Source organism: Meleagris gallopavo, chromosome 13, assembly GCF_905368555.1.
Source record: "Meleagris gallopavo chromosome 13, MGAL_WU_HG_1.1, whole genome shotgun sequence".
Taxonomy (NCBI): Eukaryota; Metazoa; Chordata; class Aves; order Galliformes; family Phasianidae; genus Meleagris; species Meleagris gallopavo.
In genome coordinates this window covers 62403-69576 of record NC_139416.1, presented here as the reverse complement: position 1 = coordinate 69576, position 7174 = coordinate 62403, and the positions used below count along the sequence as shown (strand labels likewise).

Here is a 7174-nt window from a genome sequence, read left to right as displayed (position 1 = left end):
TTAGCACCTATTGCTCAGCAAGAACCACAGCATCAGGGTGCTATTAACTGTGTCTCAGCCGGAAGCAGGAAAAGGGAGCACAGCATTGAAACTCTCTTCTTCTGGCTTCCCAACGGGCTGTATGCCAGGCTCCCCGCTGAAGGCCTCCAGCAACTTTCTGAGCCCAAAGCTCTTGCCTCTTGGAGAGGGAACTGAAGGTCATTTTGGAGGAGCTGAAGGCTGGGTTGATGGTGGGTGATCACGGTGGATCTGTTTGGTACTTGTTCCCGTGGCCGTGAGGCTGGCGGACCCCCATTCCAGGCTCTTCCCCTGATCAGGGGAAGCAGGGCACACTGTGTAAACCCTGTTGGGTGCTTGACGCTCCGGAGCTGTGATCTCATCCCATGGCAGACGAGCAGCTTTTCTCTTCTCAGACCTGTTGCCCTTCAACAGATCCCAGAGAGTGACAGTGCGTCGGTGTGTTGTGGGGAGCATTGCCAGCCTGAGCAGGGCTCTTGTCCCCACTCCTCTGGTGGAAGTAAGCAGCCAGGTGGGCGTGCAACCTCTAACCCCCACCCCTTGACTTTTCCTGATGTCCCAGAATAGCTCTGGGCTCCTTGCAAGAGGAGGACTCGTGGGACCTGTCACCTCCCAAAGCGCCCTACCCTTGTGGACAACCAGGTGGTTCATGCTGGGGCAGCTCTGTGCTGCATCCTGTGCTGGAGCTGTGTGGCAGAGTAGCCATAAGGGCGGCCCGTGAGCATGGGAGGAGCCCAGGGGCCTGGGAATGCAAAGTGGTCAGCAGTGTGGGAAGGCCACAACTTCTGTGCAGGTGAGGCTTCTCTCAGCAATCTGAGCACATCTCCTCATTCTTCCCCCAGCCAGGGCTCTGCAAAACAAAGCAGCTTTCTACCGTGCTGTGACATTCCATGAAACAAGTGTAGCTCTCAGCCAGAGATGGAAGCACCAGGAGATAGGTGCCATGGCTTTGCTCATGGAGGAGGCCCTAGTGGGGCAAGCAGTGCCACCCAGCGGGACCTCGAACCCCTGGCAATGCTGTGACTGGCCCTGGGGCCCTTGCCCTGAGACTTGCAGGAGAGGCAACTCAGCATGCTGCTGGATATCCTGCTGACTGGGCCATCCTCACGTTGTACTGCTGGGTGTGCTTCAGCTGCTGGGCTGCGTCGGCATCGAGGAGCACACTGATGGCAGCATCCCGGGCCTCCTTCAGTCACACCTGAGGAGTCAGCCCTCAGTGCTGCATGGGTTACTGCTCACAAGCCTGGCCAAGCTGTCTCAAAACCCAAGATGGTGAGCACGGGACAGCAAGGCAAAGGGATGGCTAAGTATGCCTGCAGCCCCAGGCAGTGGTGCCTTCAGAGCCTCAGAGCTGTCATCCTGCTGAGGGTGGGTGGAGGTGCCTCAGCACAGGGCCAGGCTAACATAAGTGGTGGCTTTGGGAGCCCAAGGCAGCAGCCCTCCATCCCAAGGGGCCCCAGTGCGCTCAGTGCCAGCCTGGAGACAGGTGTCTGCTCTAGGCTCCACCTGTTTTAAGCAACGCTGGACCCCCCCATCCTCCAGCCGTACCCAGGGAAGAGGGCACTGTGGGAACATCACTCCTTGCCTCCTACATTTCCCGAGGCCAACGTATCGTTAGGAGAAGAGGCTGTGCCGAGGTGGCGTGAACCTTTCCACAAGTCACCGCCTTTGGATGATCGTGGGCTGGGTATTTTCCCATCACAGGTTGGTTGCGTGTGGTATGGAAAGGAGCTGGCAGCTGCTTTACCTTTCTGACCCTGGTCCAGAGGTGGCAAGGGGACTTCTGAGGCCTCGCGGGGCTTCCTGGGAGGCGGTTTCGGTACAAACTCCTGTTGAAACCTGTACGAAAAGAGAAGATTCTGGTGTGACCCAGGGCTCCAGCAGCACTCTGCTCACTGTCGTTGCTTGTCTCACGTTGCATAAAGGCCATTATTCTCCAGTGTTGACTGCACCCCAACACCCATGGGGTCACCTAGCAGAGGAATTCAGGCCGCGATGGGGTGGAAATGTCACCTAAATCCCAGCAGCTCTCCCAGCCTCCAGGGGGAAAGGCGCTGGATAATCTGTTCCATGGTAGTTCCCTAAGCAACGTGACCTGTGACCTTAGCAGTGAGCAAACACCAGGGGAGCCTGGTATGCTGACTCTAAGAAAACACAGAGTGTGGAGCAGGGTAGAGTCTCATGGCCAAATTCCATGTTTATCCTTCCTGCAGGGATGGGAGCTTGATGATACTATTGGGATGAATGAACCGTCTTGTTTTCTGAGCCAGCCTTGAGCCAGCGGTTTTTCTTTCCCAAAACAAAAGGCTTTTTGACCCCTTTTTGTCAAAAGCATCTTTTCAGGTAAACTCGGCAGGACAACACAGCCTCGGTTATGCTGAGAAAGTCAAAAATCTCCCTGAACTTCCCCAAGAAACTCAAAAATCTCTGTGGAATGATGCCGTGATTTAACACAGTTGTAGTCAGCTGCATTAGTCGTGTTCTTGGTTCACCTCACGTGCTATTCACGGGACAGGAAGCAAACGCCAGTTGCTGCCCTGTGTGCCCATGGCAGGACGCCCATGCTCACAAAGAATAAACAGTATTGAACAAGAGCTGAGAGCTGCATCAAGCAGAGGCTACAGCCACCAACATACTCACTTTGGAAAGATGATGACTCGGCCAGAGAACGTTAGGGAAGCCAACACTGCCACCCAGGACACCAGCATGTCCATCAGCCATGGGACCTGCAGTGGAGGAACAGGGAGGTTGTGGGACATCCTTGTTGTGGCTGGCACTGGAGAGCGCTGGAGAGGCAGAAGGCAGTGAGAGCTGACAGCACCGTAGCTCTTGCCTGCCCAAGCAGCTGGCCAGGTCCTGGTGCGTCGCATGCAGGCAGGGTGAGGGCTGTGGGGCTGCCCAGGCCACGGAGAAACCCAAACCTCACCTTGGAAAGAGCTGTTTTTAGGTCCTCCTCTCCACAGATCCTCTCCAGGAAGTCACGGTAGTATTTCATTTGAACTCGTGTTCCATCGATGAGGATGTCCTTCAAGACAAAGGCAATGTTCTCGCCCTTCATCAGGCATTGGGAGACAAGGGATGTGGTGCCGTATATGCAGGCCTCCCCTGTCTGCCAAGGCACCGACGTGGCTGCGGCCACCTCAACGCGCTTGAGGGGCTCCGATTCCTTATGGCCTGGAAAATTACACAAGAGAGATGGAGCTGGTCATGCAGTGGCCCTTCTGCCTGTGCTTCCCATGCTCTACCCTGGCTGGGGTCACCAGCCAGGTTGAGCCCGTATTTGGACAGGTTCCACGGAGGGGGCAGTTTGCTTTGGAGAACGGGGCTGATAGCCCCATTTGCCCTGTCCGTGCAGCCAGCAAGGGTTCGATCCTCCTCTTACCTGGCAGGTATTCCTTACTGTACACAAGGTTGTGGATTTCCACAAGGTTCCTGGCCAGGTGAAACTCAGGTCACTGCATAATCACGGGCCCATCCTTAGCCTCGAACCGTTTGCAGACGATGTCAAAGGAGCCGAGGGATGGAATTCGGACCCCCTGTGAGTGGAGGAGAAAGGAAGGGCTGAAGGTTTAAGGCTGGAAGAAGAGATGGAGGTTGTCCTGTCCAGGTTCTGCTGTGCCCTCTCCCGCCGTTCAGATGCACGGGCCAGAGTAGGGCGGAGAGCTTTGGGAAGGAGCTGCCTGGTCCTCTCCCTCCCCTTGCCCTCCAAAAATGCAGTGCAGCAGTCTGGGCAGAGGCAGTCTCATGGAATCCAGTACCTGGGAATAGCCCTGAGACACAGCACGACCGACCACAAGCCATGCTGCACTTGCGGGAGGCCCACTGGCATTATATGGGGACATTTGAGGCGAGATGCCTGCTTTCTGGAGAGGGGAAGAGCCCTTGCATTCGGTGCGCCAGGGGCAAGGGGAATTCTCATCCCTCCAAACAGACAAGTGGAAAGCAGATGCTGACCCACCTTGCGCAGCAGGAGCTGCTGTTGCACGTAGATGGCGACCGCATCCCAGACAGCTACTCGCTCTGGAGGGCAGAGGAAAAGCAGGTCATGCTCTGCATCTGCCAGTCCTTGGTGCTGCTACTGCTGGCAGCGAGGTGGCAGACGAAAAGCGCTGTCTCTGACCCCAGCCCCACACGGAGACATCCCTGAGACTGCCACAGTGCTGGCTGTCACCTGCTCATGGCCAGCAGTGCTCGTGTGGTGGCTGTGGACACTGTACCTTTGGTGGTGACATCTGGCGTTCTCAAAGAACACTGTGTGGCGAGGCCATCCTCCCAGAACCTTATCTTGTTCTGTCTCACGACGGAAAAAAATTTATTTTTTCTTGCATGGTTGGAAACATTGTCATCATTCATCACGAATGTTGTGAGAACATTGCAGACTATTCCAGGGTATATACCTGAGAATTTCAGCCTATTTTGGTGGTAGTTCTGAGCCAGGTAGCTATGATTACCTCCTTTCTGGCACGGCTAGAAGCACTTTACTTCCAGAGAGATGTTTGGTTGTGGATGGAACCAGTGACTCCTCCAGGATAGTCGCCCAATATTTAGAATTCTCTCTCGAGGCACATTGCACGCCAGATCTGCATCCCTTTCTTGCCATGCTTATTCACCATTTTCCAAGGATGTGTTTCTCCTATGAGTGCAGCCCCAGAACTGAGTAGACGCCTGAGTATTTTACTGTGTTTTTGGTGTAGATAGAATGCAATGGCAAAGCACCAGTGGAACCTCAGAGCTTCAGAGACAAATGATGAGTGGAGGAAGTCCTCTGTGTTCTTTCTTTCTTTCTCCCTTTTTTTTTTAAGTAAACCATAGAGTGCTGAGGTATAGTGCAGCATTGAATCACACTGATTTGCAAGCGTAGGGCCCATTTCAAATGCTACGGTCCTGAGGGTTCTTCCATCTTCATTCCCCCGGCCAGCACCCTTTGCTCATTAACCATGATCCCCATTTCAGCACAGGCCCAGGAGGATCACTCCTTTGAAGCAGCAATGCATTGCATAGTCCTGGCTTGGGGCTTCTCTTTGGGCTTTTCTGGCTGAGCTTTGGGCTTGTGCTTGCAAGTGGAGCTGTTTCGCAGTGCGTCTGAGTAAGCCGCTAGGTTGGTGGCAGACTTCTTTCCTTGCTTTGCCTGCTGGTCGCTTGAGGAAGCTGGTTGCTGCTTTGGTTGTTCAGGTGCTGTAGGACTGAGTCCTGCTTGCAGACGTAGCTGCAGTGCTGCCATCATCCTTTGTCCCCAGCTTGTTTTCTCTTCAGGAGCAGCCCTACACTTGATGCTGCCCAGCACCCGGTTCCTCATTTTCCCCCACTCCAAGCACAACATTGACAGTGAGTGTCTATCATCCTTCCTGAGGCACAGATACACTGTATTTTCAGAGTCCCCCAGAGCTGGGTAGTCACAGCTGTTTCCTTTCCCAGTGAAGTTGCATGGAGGTAGGTATTAATTAAGGAGAAATCTAATGAAAGCTACTCATTTACTCTTCAGAACTGTAGGTATGCGGAATCAGTCTTGATAATGCATTTAAGGCAGCTGGAAGGAATGATGTAGCAGTTTCTAAGCTGCAGCTCAAGGTAAGGAGGCTCAAGGACACCACACAAATAATACACAGCTTCCACACTGGAGTGTGGACTTGCCCTACCAAATGCCTCCCCACGGGCATGACAAAAGGTTTGAGGCCCAAAAATTAGGCAGTACCAAATTCGAAGGGCATTTTCTCCGTGCCCTTCACAAGCCTTGTTGTAAGACTTTGTAGGTCCCAACGCTGGCTGGAAATGCAGTCAGCTAACATACGTAAGAAAGAAGTACAAAAGCAGTCCTTTTTTATTTCACAGCCTTTAATCCTCATTAAATCTTGTTGCACTGTGGATTGGGTCTCTATGATGTGTTGCCACTTGCAGAGCCCTTCAGATGAAATATTACCTGGGTAAGTTGCTTTTTTTTTCTTTTTAAGTGTTCCAATCTGTGAAACATTCATAGAATCACAGAATCACTCAGGTTGGAAAAACCTTAAAGATCATCGAGTCCAACCATGACCTACCCATACTACCCTAACAACCCTCCACTAAATCATGGCCCTGAGCACCACCTCCAAACGGTTTTTAAGCACATCCAGGGATGGTGACTCAACCACCTCCCTGGGCAGCCTATTCCAGTGCTTAGCAGCCCTTTCTGTAAAGAAGTGTTTCCTAACATCCAACCTAAACTTACCCTGGTGCAACTTGAGGCCATTTCCCCTCGTCCTGTCACCTGTCACCAGTGAGAAGAGACCAGCCCCACTCTTGCTGTAAGCACCTTTCAGGTATTGGAAGAGGTCTCCCCTCAGCCTCCTTTTCCCCAGACTGAACATCCCCAGTTCCTTCAGTCTCTTCTCATAGGCCATATTCTCCACGCCCTTCACAAGCCTTGTTGCCCTTATTTGGACCCGCTCCAGCACCTCAACGTCCTTTCTGTACTGAGGTGCCCAAAACTGAGTACTCGAGGTGAGGCCTCACCAATGTCAGGTACAGGAGCAGGACAACTTCCCTTTCCCAGGATGCTCACCACACCATTCCTGATACAAGATTCCCAGACATCTATCAAGATTGAGGTAAAACACTCAACTGAGAAAGACTGCTAGAGTCAGTGATTTCTGGGAACTCTGCAGCATCTTTTATTTAAGAAAAAGAAAGGAAAAGAAAAAAAAAAAGATCGTATGAGTTAGTCTTGATGCAATGTCCTTAATGAAGTAATAATTCATAACAGGCAGCAGAGCAAGCTGTCAAGCAACCCACGGCCCATGCCTGCTTTCCTTCCCTGCTGTTTATGGCTTTGGCTAAGAAAAGAGAAGAGCGGACTACGATCTTGTGAAAGTAAACTCTGGATATTTCAAGAGCCTTATAACGTCGGGATTGTAAATAGTGCATGGATGGGCCAAGCAGGCAGTATCCGTGAAGAAAAAATCAGTGTGCACTGTGTGTTTAACCACACTGTGATGAGACAGCTGGGGTTGCCCACTGCTGTTCCTCTTTGGATGTGCCAGTGATAGAAGTTTCATTCAGGGCTCAGAGGACAAAGAAACTGTGCCAGACAGTGCTTTGGGCTCAAGATATTCAAGGATAGCCGTAGCCTTTCTGTCCTTTTAGAGATGAAGAAAACACAAGGAAAGCTGAGTGGCCCTCG

The 7174-nt window shown here is 52.4% G+C and overlaps 1 pseudogene; it reads right to left on the bottom strand.

Annotated features, from left to right (window-relative positions):
* Nucleotides 1-238: 238 nt before the first annotated feature.
* LOC146543450 (coiled-coil domain-containing protein 81-like) lies at nt 239-4371 on the bottom strand (annotated as a pseudogene).
* Between the last annotated feature and the right edge of the window lie 2803 nt (nt 4372-7174).